At 45.1% G+C, this 13,898-nt stretch overlaps 1 protein-coding gene across 2 annotated transcripts in view; it reads right to left on the reverse strand.

Annotated features, from left to right (window-relative positions):
• The window catches only part of ccnd2a (cyclin D2, a), a 124,313-nt gene that overhangs the window by 95,601 nt on the left and 14,814 nt on the right, over positions 1-13,898 (reverse strand). The gene's annotated exons all lie outside the window — the stretch shown is intronic.

Genomic DNA, 13,898 nt, shown 5'->3' on the forward strand with positions numbered 1-13,898 from the left:
CAATCAAGAGTAAAAAGGATTTGGTAGAAAGTCTACTCAAGTACTGAGTAACAGATTAAATTATCAATAATTTAATATTTAAAAATGACATCAGTTGGACAGAAATATAAAGTTAAGTGGAAATTTTAGCATTTTAAGGACAAAAGTTAGAATAACTCATAAGTAACAAACAAAAACAAAATCAGGCAAAATAAAAATATTTCCAAATCTGTTTCTTTCAATGTAAAACTTCTGAAACTTTAACAAAAACTTCAGGTGTGTGTCTGTGTTGGGTGAATTTTCGGATAAAACATGTTTGTTTTTCATTCAGCTGATTAGGAAGAAAATCCAGAAATCTTATTCAAGTAAAAGTAGCGATACTTAATAATGAAATTAATCAAGTAAAACGTACAGTGTAGTTAAAAATACTCCTAAAAGATTTTCTTTCTTTTAAAGTTACTCTAGTAAATGTAATCAAGTAAATATAACTAGTTACTACCCATCTCTGATCATGGCAGATCGGAGCGTGCCGCCACTGCTGGCCGATCGCTCTGACCCAACGAACCACTGGCCACATCCACGACGTAAAGCCGAGTCTCTGCAACACGGCTCCATCTGAAATGGCGACACTTTCACACGTTAAAATAACGCGACTGAAACGTTTGTCTTCAAACACACACTTTCAAATTTGTATGATCCAAAAGGTCAAAGGTCATACTAACACAGGTTCATTTCCTTATGTAACCTGTCTATTTGCTGCTAGAGGCAACTCTGATTTAATAAAATGAATCAATTAATTAGGAAACCATCCCAGATATCTTAGAGCTGCTTAGCCAACCAGCTTCTTCATACGGCATGCCTAGAATGTCGAGGCAGGACATGTGCAACATTTATTAAAAATTATAATTCTACTGATCCCATCTGTTACAGACTTCATTTCCTGTTTTTACACCAGACAAAAACATGATATATGACTTTGTTTTTAATGGTTTTCACATATACTGGTTTTATGTTGCCTTTTTACTGACTCTTGCATGGTTTCTTTTGTTTTTTCTGATTCATGGTTTCCTCGCTGCGTCTCGACGGTAAGCCCAGCGACTCGCCGCCTCATCGGCACAGAGGCGGGCCGACCCTCCAGGTGGAACACAGCAGCTTTGATATCCCTGCTGGTAAACACTGGTTATCTCAAGCACATATTGAACTGAGGTACGCATAGCAGAGATCTTCTGAAACAGGAGTAAAGGGATAAATGGACTTGGAGAGATGGATGTGAACATTTTCCTTTTGAAGTGAAACATTCCTGTGTGCTTGTGGCTGTGCTCCCTCCGCCGGGCTTCCTCTCAGTTCCATGTGGTATTTGTCCCCAGCTATGATCCACAGTGGGAGAGCAAGCTGCAAACTTTCCCAAGGATACCATGCAGCCACATGCCAGTGCTGCGCTCTGACAGCGCTCACCACCAGCAGGGGCGCTGTCTCTAAGCACCGAGCTGAACTCGGAGCGCCTGAAGGCATCACTCTAGGTGGGACTGACGCTGCCCCTCTCCTCACGCTGGTCTCCGTTGGAGGCTGAAAAGTTTTAGTGATGCACTGATTACACAATCAGATTGAAATCAACCAGTTTCTCCTGATTGGCTCTGACCAGAGATCATTAAATGCATCACAACTCAAACCATCGTTTCTGCTCTTCAAAAGCAGAAAAACAGGAACATGTTCTGTTGCACTTTGTTTTGAAATAAGAAAAAGTCAGACGGAGGCTAGTGACTTTCTTCCACCATAAACATTTATCTCCCCTAATTTTGACCTCCAACAATGTCTTATGGATGGCTTCATATCTGTAATGGGGATCATGACCTCTGGGTCATTTGCTGGAAATGAAAACTTTGTAACTGATTGTGTTTTGAGCCCAAATGAGAGAGAGCAGAGCTGCTGAAAGCTACAAAATAAAAACTCTGCCTGTGCTCTCATTGGCCAATTTCAAAGCATTAATTTTAATTTCTTTCCTGATTGGGTTGTTCATGTATGATCACATCTTTAAACTTTAAATTGTTTAAGTAAATCATATGTGTGTTTTTTTCACTACAAGCTCTGGAAGAAATAATTGGCTGTTGATCCAACAGACCAATTTTCCCTTATTTGGTGGGAACAACTAAAGGAATATTTGTTCCTCTTTAAATGCATGTAAGCTGAAAAATCCCACGCTTGTCTCTCAGCAGCGTAATTTGACATGTCAGGGATGCACGCTTTTATCCAAACATGGGGAAAATGTTCAACCTTTTTTCTGCTGGTTTTAAAACTGCAACCTCTATCAAGGAATTTAAATATTTGCTTTTATAATATGGTCAGTATTTCTTTACAGTAATTGAATTAAAAAGAAATGCCAATGAGTTTGTTTGTAACACAGATCTTAGAAAGAAAATTGTGTGTGGGGGGGCACATGGGTGTGTGTGTATTCTGCTGCCATCCTGCAAACTTCTTTTCATACAATTCTGTTCTTTCATTAAAACATTTGGAAAAAGAGGAAAATACTTGACATGTTCTGATATTATTGTGTAACTTTTTCCCCTTTCCCTTCCTTCTGGGATCCGTTCCCTGCCTAAACTCCTCAGAGTCGCTAATCAAGCTCTAAAACACTGAGTGTTTCAGGTCCTTCCAGGAACAGTGAGCCGTCTGCAGCTCTTCTGCATCTTGAAGCCCAATAAACAATCTGGACGTCTCTGCACCTCCACATATGGCATCACAACTGGAGCTGCTCTGTGTGTGTGTGTGTGTGTGTGTGTGTGTCTGTCCTCTGCATCGTGGGTCTCCAGTTGTGTGGGTAACCTGACGCTTTGGCCAGTTGCTGCAGATGGTGAGAGCAGAGCAGGGTGGCTCAGCAGAGGAAGTGTTGCTGTTACCAGCTGGCTCAGGCGGAGCAGTCGGTAAGACGAGTGCAGCAACAGGAACGCGTGGGCGACATGTGGGCTGCAGAGGCCCCTGAAGTCTGCCGGGGCAACTGTTAGGACGACGCGCTGAGACTGCTCGCATGTTGCTTCTAGGTACTGCGCTTGTATTCACAGCTGCATGGGTGTGCGTGTGAGACAGAGGTTTGATGGTGGTTCATGCAGTCAGGGCTTCATCTGGTTTGACCTGCAGCTCTAGTTTCAATCTGGTCTGAATCTTCCCAATGTCCATAATCTAAACTTGCAGACACCTGAGCTTAGCACCCAGCTAATCCATAATAACACGTTACTTCTGATTTTGCTCATGCCTCTACTGTCTCAGATGTGAAGCAGTCTGGATGTTTAGGTGCTTTAGCTGAGTGAATGTTTGGTCCCTGAGGGATTCAGACCTGAAGTCAGTTAGAAAGATGCAGCCAGAGACCTGGCCTACCAGTAAAACTAAAACAAGAACACATTTCCTGTAACATACGTTCATTCTCCTCCCATTTCTAGTATTCATGAGCGCATGTGCTTCTGTCAGTGCAATAAATATCTGCATGGCCTCATGGTGTTACTGGGTTCACACGCTCGCTCCTCTGCCTGGAAGGTTTCTGTAACATGCAGTAAAACCATGAAAACACCTCGCTGCACCTGGTCAGGGGTCAGTTCAGAGTTCAGGGATCGTTTAGGGATTTTGCTGCAAGCTGCAGAAGATATGACACACTTCCTTTTCCAGTAGCTTTTTTTCCAAACAAGTGCTTCTGTTTCCACATAAATCTTTCCATATTTACATCAACGTTTATAAAAAGTCCGAGGCCAACATTCCCGTCCTCTCATCATGTCATCCCACCCTTTCCTAAAAGCAGTCATTGTTGGATCAAACCATCATTATATACCAGAAACAAAGGAGATTGTCCTTTACAACAAAAAACCTGACATCATCTCTTTTTTTCCAACGTCTTTTTAGGTTTAAATTTAGCCGCAGCGCTGCCACCCTCCAGGTTTAAGATAACGGAGGCCCTGTTGGAGACGGCGGCTTGTGTGGCAGAGGATCCCTGAACAATCAGATGGCAGTCGTCTCCAGTCGTCCGGCGCAATTGGACTGATCAACCAAAATAGTCGCAGCCTCTTCCTGCCTCTGTCCTGGTCTTGCAATATGTCTTTCTCCTTATCAGAAGGGAACGTCGGTACATTCCTTCGTCTGCAAAGTGAGCTGGAGGTTAGCTTACAAGTTTAGCTCACCGAGTTTACGTTCTGCAGAGAGACGATACACACCAACACACACCAGGGCTGTAACATGCTAGGAAAACATGAAACTGATGAAGCTGCTGAATACTGCCATGAATATTTCTCATTCCTCATTATGACCAATACGCACAATTCTAGACTTCGACACAGAGAGACAACTCAGAGCAAACCAACCACCTGCAGTTCAGCTCATGATTTTCTAATATTCTTTAAGGAGTGGTCCCCAACCACCGGTCCGCGGACCAATTGGTACCGGGCCGCTCAAGAAATAATGAACTACTTCCGGATGTTTTATTTTGAAAATCCTAAACCGGATTTTACCGGTTATGTCTTGCGCGTCAAAATTGAGCCAACTTGCAGCAGAATGAGTAACTAAACAACATCGGAGTACCGCGGCGCACCACTCTCCCCCCCGGCCCGCGCGACTAAAAAGGTTGGGGACCGCTGCTTTAGAGGAATGCTGAAACACTGAGTAATCAGATTACTCCTTCTGCTTTCACCGTTACACTGATGATCTGCTGCTATGCGTCTTTGGTAATTGTGCTGATTGTCTCTGCGATTAGGGTCTGGTTATCAATAATTTCCTGTTTCTTAGTGCTGATGAGGCAGATTTAACGGTTATCAGGCCTCAGAAACTTCACTAGCTGTCCCAAAATTTTACCTTGAAAATCAACGACTGCGTCATAACAAGCAGCGACAGGATGAAGACGTTGAATGAGTGCTTCAAACAGGTGCTGTCCTATGAGTCTCATGAGAAAAAGTGAAAAGGAATGCTTTTCATCGCTTCAGGATCATCACAAAAAGTTTCATCATTCAAAATCACACACATTTTCCCTCTGGTTTACTGGAGAAAAGTTTGAGGTCTGCAGAATGTTCTAAATGTCGCCGCTCGTATTTTGTCCAAAACTGTGAAATGTTTAGTCCAGCAGCGCCATCCCTTCACTGGTTGCCTGGTCCGGTCCCAGTAGACTTTAAGGTCTTACTGCTCACCTTCCAGTCTCTGAAATGACCTGGTGCCTTCATATCAGTCTGGTCTTCCTCACCTGTACATTTCATCTCCATGTTCTCTGATCTTAATCTCTTTTAAGAAGAATGTTTGGAGAGTCTGCTTTTTCCTTTCTCCCTCCAGGCAGCCATGTTCTGTGGAGGTTTCTGAAGAAACCTAAAGACTCACTTGTTTACTTTGTCTTATGCATCTTAATTTTGTACCTATAGTTGTTTCAGCACTTTGAGTGAAAGTCCTTTATGACTAAAGTTATAGTTATTATTAGGAAATGAGTCAAAGTGAATCAACGTTCCCCCCAGAGAGTCCGTCTCCAACATCCACCATGACAGTTGTTGGGTCATCTGGATTCAGGAACTCGCTTTCTGATTGGCTACTCGTCACATTCGGCAGCCTGAACTCAGCCCTTTGGTGTAACTTTGGACTCGTCAGGAAGAGCGCCACCTGCAGACTGAAGGTCCTCTGCTCAGACAGCAGCTGTTCTCTGACTCCTCTGAGATCAGTCGACTCTAACCGAATCAGACGACCGACGCTCACGTCCTAACAACAGATGCTGTGAAAACAGGTTAGTTTCCAACAGAACACTGATGATAATTCAGGTTTTAAATAGTCAGACATTAACGAGCCTCCATCGGCCCAGAGCGAAAATAGATCCTGTTCTCAACAGAACTCTGCAAAGTCCACATTTGATCAGTTCCAGCTACATCAGTCACTTTGCTTAAAGGTTTGGAGACAAACTGCTGCTAAAATGAAAAAATGCTGCCTGATTTTATTCACTGGTTTTATTTGTTCATTAAAGTCAAGCTGCTGGTGTAAAATCAAAAGTAAAACTAGTTTTGCAAGAAACTATTTTGCAAACATGGTGTAAGAGGAGCTTTAGACCACATGAAGGACGAATGGAGATGACATTTCCCAGCAGATTTCTCAGAAAAGCAACCCGTCTCTCTAAAGACGAACCTTCTCTCCTTCAAGGTTTCTCCCTGAGCGCGGTGAAGAAAGACGGCTTGTGAAAGGTTCTGGTTCTGATGGCGGTGGGGACATCTGTGTGAGGCCTCAGTCCTGGCAGATATGTGATGTGGCGAGCAAACGCATGGCGCTCTGGACCGCCCGGCTTTCTGTCTGAGCTGCATGACGGACCGCTCTGGACCTGGACCGCTCTGGACCCGGACCACTCTGGACCCGCTCTGCTCTGGACCCACTCTGGACCCGCTCTGGTCCCGGACCGCTCTGGACACGGTTACCTGACACGATGCTGCCCACACCTGTTTAAACGTGGCTCTGTCCCAGGCTGCCCACTGTCGCCACATGCTTGCTCAGCAGCAGTGAATGTTTGACACCAACTGACTCCAAAGTGGATGATTTTCCTCAAGACCATCATTGCTGTTATTATAGAAATAAAGTGAATAGAGCTGCTAACTTAGATTCACTGTAACTGGATGGAGGTTCAGCTTCCAGCAGAATGGAGGATTTCCCTCCAACTAATGATTAATCAGATAAATCTGAATAAAATCAGGGTAAAAATAGTTTTAATGTAACATGTGAAAACATTCGTCCTTCTGCCTCCAGTGGTTTGGTTTGCTAAACTTCCTCACTGCCTTAATCAAAGACATATTAATAAACTGATCTGTATTTTTAGCTCCTCTGCCACATCCCGACAGCCAGAGCTGCGATGGTTAGAACAGCAGGTGCTTTCTGAGTAATGTCAACATGCGATGCTACATGCGAACTGCAGAGGCGAGAAACGCCACCACTGAAGAAAAAACAGCAATCCACAAAACCAAGATGACTCACAGGCTGTGAACAGCAGCAGTGATCAGCGCTAGGTGTGCTTGTCTTTCCTATTCAACACATATCAGAATGCCGCTCCATACAATCGCCAACAATTGGTCGCATTTCCTGCAGGATTTTCCCAGGCAGCGGCGCTGTCCCCGGCTGCCTCCCTTGCCTGCAGTGCTGAGGTATCATATCTGGCCTCATTGTGCGCATTGGGGGGATTTCCAGCCGCTGAAACGCTGAGCCGCTTACCGACCTCTGGGCGCAGTGTGGGAACAGAGGAGCCATGGAGGACTGAATGAAAAAACGACACAAACATTAACGCGTGGAGACAAATGAGCCGCAGGTCTGAGAGCGGCGGCAGGGCGTGGTCAACAACTACACACAGGCCTGAAATGACACCAGGCAGGACTGGAGGCGGATCCGTAAACCGGTCTAGACTGTCGGGTTCACCTGGAGGGGGGCCAGAGGGGCTGAACTCTGACCTTGTCAACACTCGGGAAGCTGAAGAACCCGGATGCTATGCTAGCTGACGCGCCATCGGCTGCTGTTTGCAAAGCAGCCAATCCAGAAGCGCCATTTGTCTTCCTTGCCACTGATTGGCTGAATCCCCAGACCCTAGCTTCTGTGCTAACGCTACGACGTTTCAGTTGTGGGTATTAATACATGTTAAAGTACATTTGGTGTTTGAGCTCTTACGTGTTTCAGAGGAGATCTCAAAAGGTCGCAGGCGGTCTGGAGTTTAGATTGGGGCTAAGGATTATAATCTGACCCGGTCCAAACCCGGTCCATCAAAACTTTCTAACCGTAATTAAGAGTTAACTACCGGTAGTCCCAACATATTATTTATATACTTCCAATCTGTGACTTGGCCCTCTGCTGGATTAGTAGTTTAACTTCTCCAGTTATTAGTTTACAATGTAACTAGCCCACTAGTGAAAGCTTAGCCCCGCCTCCAGACCCATTTAAAAATGTCACCAAAGTGGGCGGAGCCACGAGACACTGAGGGTGTGGCCAAGAGTTGGGATGAGTAGTGATGGATTAATGAGACGTCATGAAGCGTTTCACCAAACTGACAGGGTGTCACTGAATACTGACCCTGCTGGACATCAAAAACAAGGCAAGTAAATTTAAAATATCTTTATCTTTAGACACAATCAATAAATAACGTGAACATGTATCATAACGTGAAAACCTCACATGGTACAGACGAGGCTGGGGCCAAGTAAATTATATGGAAAGGCGGACGAGGTTTGGATAGATTGTCTTTTGGTTGTTCCTGACGGTTTTCACCAACATCTGATTGACTATTTATAATTTATTATTATTTTTTATTATTATATCTTATTATTTCATCAAGAATCGGAAGAACACATCTATCTCTGATTTTTGACTGGTGCTCTGTAAAAGTAAACACTCACCAGCGTTTTCATGTGATGTCGTTGGATGACTAAAATTCTGAAAAAATGAGACATTGTGAAAATTTCCAGATCTATTTGACTAATTCAGGAACCGACTTCATATTTCTGTCTCGTGTCTGAAATAGAAAAAAGATTTCTCTAGAACTGTCTGATAATATTTGTGAGCTGTATTAAATCAGCAGCTCTGATCTGAGATGTTGAGCTCTTGTTTGAAGTGTAAACTTACGATTCTGAGAAACTGTTGCTAGGCCACAGCCGTGAGTCTGATCAAACACACCAACCAGATCTAGCGTGTAGCTCAAATCAAAACCAAATGGGGCTTTTCCATTAGAAGGCAGCGCCTGAGCAAGAAATACCACATAAGACGAACGAAAGGTGCAAATAAAGACAAAGGATTCAAAGAAACAAGGTGTGCCTGGGTTTTGGTAAGGTAACAGCCTCATTCCGCTCAGAGGAAGAAATAAACTTCTAACAAACACTTTTACATAAAATTCAGACAAACGACTCAGAGATGTTTGTTGATGGAGGGAGGCTGCTAGGGGGCGCTGCAGGATCTCAGCAGCTTTTAGTCGCTGGACGTTCAGAAAACAGGGAGACGCTTTTTTAAAACTGCAAAGCAAATATTCATAAACAAAAATGCATGAATATAACATTTTGAAGACCTTGGGTATGTCAGTTTTTAAAGCATTGTGATTTTAAAGACATTTTACGCCTGCCATATACAGGCGATGATGTCATGGTGATGTTTTTAAAATTAGGAGGAAAAAATATATATAATTTTATATCTGTGAGTTATTTTTTACTTCAATCTGATGTTGTGTATTTTAAAATGAAAATTGGTTTTGTTTTCTCATTTCTGGTTCATGAATTAGAAAATAACCAAAACATGAAAGAACGATAGCAAATCAATCTAAGCTTTATTTATGCCGCAGTTCTGATAAACAGAAATGAAACATCAAGAATTAAGCAACTTCCATCAGCATCTGCTGATCTGGTTGAAAAAACGTCATTTAATTTAGTCAATTTTCTTCTTTTAAAAAAACTAACTTTATTTAATTTTGAAGTAGAAAACCTATGGTGTGATATATCACATTAAAGAAAGGAAAATACAATCACAGAACTAACAAGAATAAAACAGAGTGTACTGTATTGCAATTTAGTAAAATTTAAAAATGAGCCGCTTTTTATTTTGTGGCCATTTTACACAAAACTTGTATATTTGAAATGAAATCTTTATTTAGTTTAAACAAGTAAAATGTCAGAGAAAAATAAGAAAACAAAAGAATATATACATCATAATAATTAAACATTAAAACAAAAAACTTCCAGTTCCGGTTCATAAAGGAATAGGAAGAAGACAAAGCTTAAATTTTACTCTGGTTGTCTTTGTTCGATTTTCTTCTTTTGATATTTAAAATAAAGTTAAATCACTGGCCTTTTCTCACACTTTAAAAAATAATCATTTTAATCACTAACAGCAGGGACCAACATATAGGTGGCGCTGTTTCCCCTGCACTCTGTGTTTCAGGTGAAAGGAATGTTGAACATTTAGCTAAAACGTAACGATGCATATGACCATCGCAGTCTGAAAACTGTTTGCTTCTGTACAATATTTACACAATAACCTGTTTACATTTCTGTTCATTTTAATGCATATAAAATATTACAGAAAAATAAAACATTTTCTTTTTCTAATCAAAAACCAATTAAAGATACATTTCTTTGATTCTCTTTTCATCTTTAAATAATAAAAATTCATATTCTGTAGATAGTTGCAGTTACACGCTGTGACCTGTTGAGGCGCTGTTTAATCTGAACACCCTGACCCAGTCTCTCCGAGTGAACAGAACCGCTTTTCTATTAACGGGTTAAACTCAGAGCTGACAGTCAGTGGAGTCGAGGTTCCAACGCTCAGGGCCAACCTGGGGCTAAACTGGGGCCAAACTGGGGCCTCCTGGGACCAACCTGGGGCTAAACTGGGGCTAAACTGGGGCCAAACTGGGGCCTCCTGGGACCAACCTGGGGCTAAACTGGGGCTAAACTAGGGCCAACCTGGGGCTAAACTGGGGCCAAACTGGGGCCAACCTGGGGCTAAACTGGGGCTAAACTGGGGCCAAACTGGGGCCTCCTGGGACCAACCTGGGGCTAAACTGGGGCCAACCTGGGGCTAAACTGGGGCTAAACTGGGGCCAAACTGGGATCTCCTGGGACCAACCTGGGGCTAAACTGGGGCCAACCTGGGGCTAAACTGGGGCTAAACTAGGGCCAACCTGGGGCTAAACTGGGGCTAAACTAGGGCCAACCTGGGGCTAAACTGGGGCCAAACTGGGGCCAACCTGGGGCTAAACTGGGGCCAAACTGGGGCCAAACTGGGGCCTCCTGGGACCAACCTGGGGCTAAACTGGGGCTAAACTGGGGCCAAACTGGGGCCTCCTGGGACCAACCTGGGGCTAAACTGGGGCTAAACTGGGGCCAAACTGGGGCCTCCTGGGACCAACCTGGGGCTAAACTGGGGCTAAACTAGGGCCAACCTGGGGCTAAACTGGGGCCAAACTGGGGCCAACCTGGGGCTAAACTGGGGCTAAACTGGGGCCAAACTGGGGCCTCCTGGGACCAACCTGGGGCTAAACTGGGGCCAACCTGGGGCTAAACTGGGGCTAAACTGGGGCCAAACTGGGATCTCCTGGGACCAACCTGGGGCTAAACTGGGGCCAACCTGGGGCTAAACTGGGGCTAAACTAGGGCCAACCTGGGGCTAAACTGGGGCTAAACTAGGGCCAACCTGGGGCTAAACTGGGGCCAAACTGGGGCCAACCTGGGGCTAAACTGGGGCCAAACTGGGGCCTCCTGGGACCAACCTGGGGCTAAACTGGGGCTAAACTGGGGCCAACCCGGGGCTAAACTGGGGCCAAACTGGGGCTAAACTGGGGCCAACCTGGGGCCAAACTAGGGCTAAACTGGGGCCAAACTGGGGCCTCCTGGGACCGAACTGGGACCAAACTGAGGCTAAACTGGGGCCAAACTGGGGCCTCCTGGGACCAACCTGGGGCCAAACTGGGGCTGAACTGGGGCCCCCTGGGACCAAACTGGGGCTAAACTGGGGCCCCCTGGGACCAAACTGGGGCTAAACTGGGGCCCCCTGGGACCAAACTGGGGCCTCCTGGGGCGTTACCTCTAAACATCAGAGGATCAGACAGGAACACCTGGTGGAGACGAGAGGAGAAGGAACACTGTGTGTGTGTGTGTGGTCACACTGTCCCAGTTGCCATGGTGCTAATGTGTCGGTGTGAGGGGCCCGGCGGGGTCTTCAGAGACGATTCGGGTTCTCCGGCCATCTGGCCGGTAGAGGCGCCGGTCCACGGTTACCGTGTGACGGTCTGCGCGCAGCGGCCAACGGCGTCTGACTTCAAGGTCACGACCCCGGACTCGTTTCCTAGCAGGCTGCCGCCGTGACAGCAGGGGGCCGTTTATCTGATACCCTGGGTAAGTGCTGCCGGGTCCGGCCGCACTTTGATGCTCTGGTTTCTGTTATAACCCCAGTGTCAGTCCATCTGGACTGGCCACACACCCACCCACACACACACACACACACACACACACACTCACACACACCCACACACCCACATCCACACCCACACACACACACACACATACACACCAGTTTTCTCACACAACTAACTGTAGCATTAAAACAGGAAGCAGAAGGTAAATAAGTTCTGGGAATGTGAAGCCCCTCGTTTTGGCTTCACATTCCCAGAGTTAGCATAACTTCCCCTCTCTGGGGGACAGTCACTGTCCACACTGACACCCCCAAATAAAATGAAGCTGATTGTCCTGATAGGTCACACACCCAAAGAGTCAAATTATAGTTTTAAAACAGCAAATATAGAGAATACAGCTCACACAGGTCGGACCCAGGTCCTGCAGCGCTGCAGCTTTAGCAGCTCTGCAGCGTGTTGCTCTGCAGCCGTCCCATGGACAGAGACGTGTCCAACTTAAAACACAGGAAGCAGTGTCCACATCACTTCCTGTTCTGCAGGGATTTCTGATGTATTGCAACCCACTTCCTGTCTCTTTTGAAGTAATCCCTACGTCCAGGCTCAGCCTGTCCTCCACCTGTCTACACTGTCCCCTAGAGCAGTGGTCCCCAAACCCCGGGCCGTGGACCAATTGGTACCGGGCAGCGCAAGAAATAATTGAATATTTCTGTTTTATGAATTATTTGAGTGTGGAGGATCTTTTATTTTGAAAATCCTTTAACCGGACTCTCTCGGTTCCGTCTTGCCGCCAACATGGAGCCACAAGCAGCAAAATGAGTCAGAAACGGATCAGATTGTTTGGAAAGTTTCTTTGTGAAGGGAAAAGGCCCAGAGAAGAGCCAGGAGGATGGATTTATCCCAGCAGGTGATTCCCACAGTCCAAGCTCTGCATGATATGGTGACCGGATGTTAATGAGGAAATGAAGCTTCAAGCTGCTTCTCCACTAGAGACCAAGAACCCGGAGCATCAGCAACACTTCCGGTCTCATTGTCTCTCATCTCTCCCAGATGGACCGTCTGGTTGCAGAGAAACAAGCTCAGGGCTCCATTAGTCGTTATCCTGAGTTAAAGTTTTCACCAAAGTAAAATGTTCGTTTTTGTGGCGCATCTGTATCTTATTTTGAAGGGATATGTAAATGTTACCATAGCGACCAGAGTCAGAGAGCGTTAGGGCAGTGGAGAGACGAGAGGAGAGGAGCTTGTGAGTTTTAGGTCTGGTTCACACCATTTAAGGATTGTGGGCCGATTTTCCAAACCTCTGTGACCACAGAGCCGATAAAAGTCCAACAGGTTCGGTCGGTTCTTGAGTCCAGCAGCAACACACCACAGAACCGATTCCAGAAGAAAATCCAGTAAAACCCCAACAGACCAAACATGAATTTAGAATAATCAAACAGGATGAGGATGTAGAAGCAGAGGTTATAGTTTGTGGCTCATTTTAAGCGATAAAAGACGAAACAAAAAGAAAAGGAGTTTGATAAAAGATGGTGGAGCAGCTGCTCTATTTGCTGCTCTATGATTTGGAGGTGAGTCGTGTTTTTTCATAGTTAACATTTTTAACTGAATAATCATAACCACATATAATAAATATATCTAAAAATGACATTTACATATAGTAATAAACATTTCCACATATCACCTCCGATGTCTCAGTTGCCATGACAACTGTCTGGGATCCCCTCCGTTCTGACGTCACCGCGCTTTCTGATTGGCTACCTGTCACATTCAACAGGCTGCGTTTCGCTCCCAGTCAGTAAAAACCCCACAGGCTGCGATAATCAGGCCGAGACAAAGTTGAATATGAACGATTTTAGATCGGCCATATTCAACACATCACCACGTTACACAGCACTCACTGCAGGACGCTGGAAGATTGTCGTAAAGGGAAAATCGGGGCAATAAAACAAAAAGGCTTTAGTGGGAACACCAACATGCAGAAGCATTTCCCCCCCAAACCCCCGGCTGCAGCAAAATTGCCAAGTCTTGACCGGTCCACGGTAATTAAAGGTTGGAGAGC

The sequence above is a fragment of the Xiphophorus couchianus genome, chromosome 2, assembly GCF_001444195.1.
Source record: "Xiphophorus couchianus chromosome 2, X_couchianus-1.0, whole genome shotgun sequence".
In the NCBI taxonomy this organism is placed as follows: domain Eukaryota; kingdom Metazoa; phylum Chordata; class Actinopteri; order Cyprinodontiformes; family Poeciliidae; genus Xiphophorus; species Xiphophorus couchianus.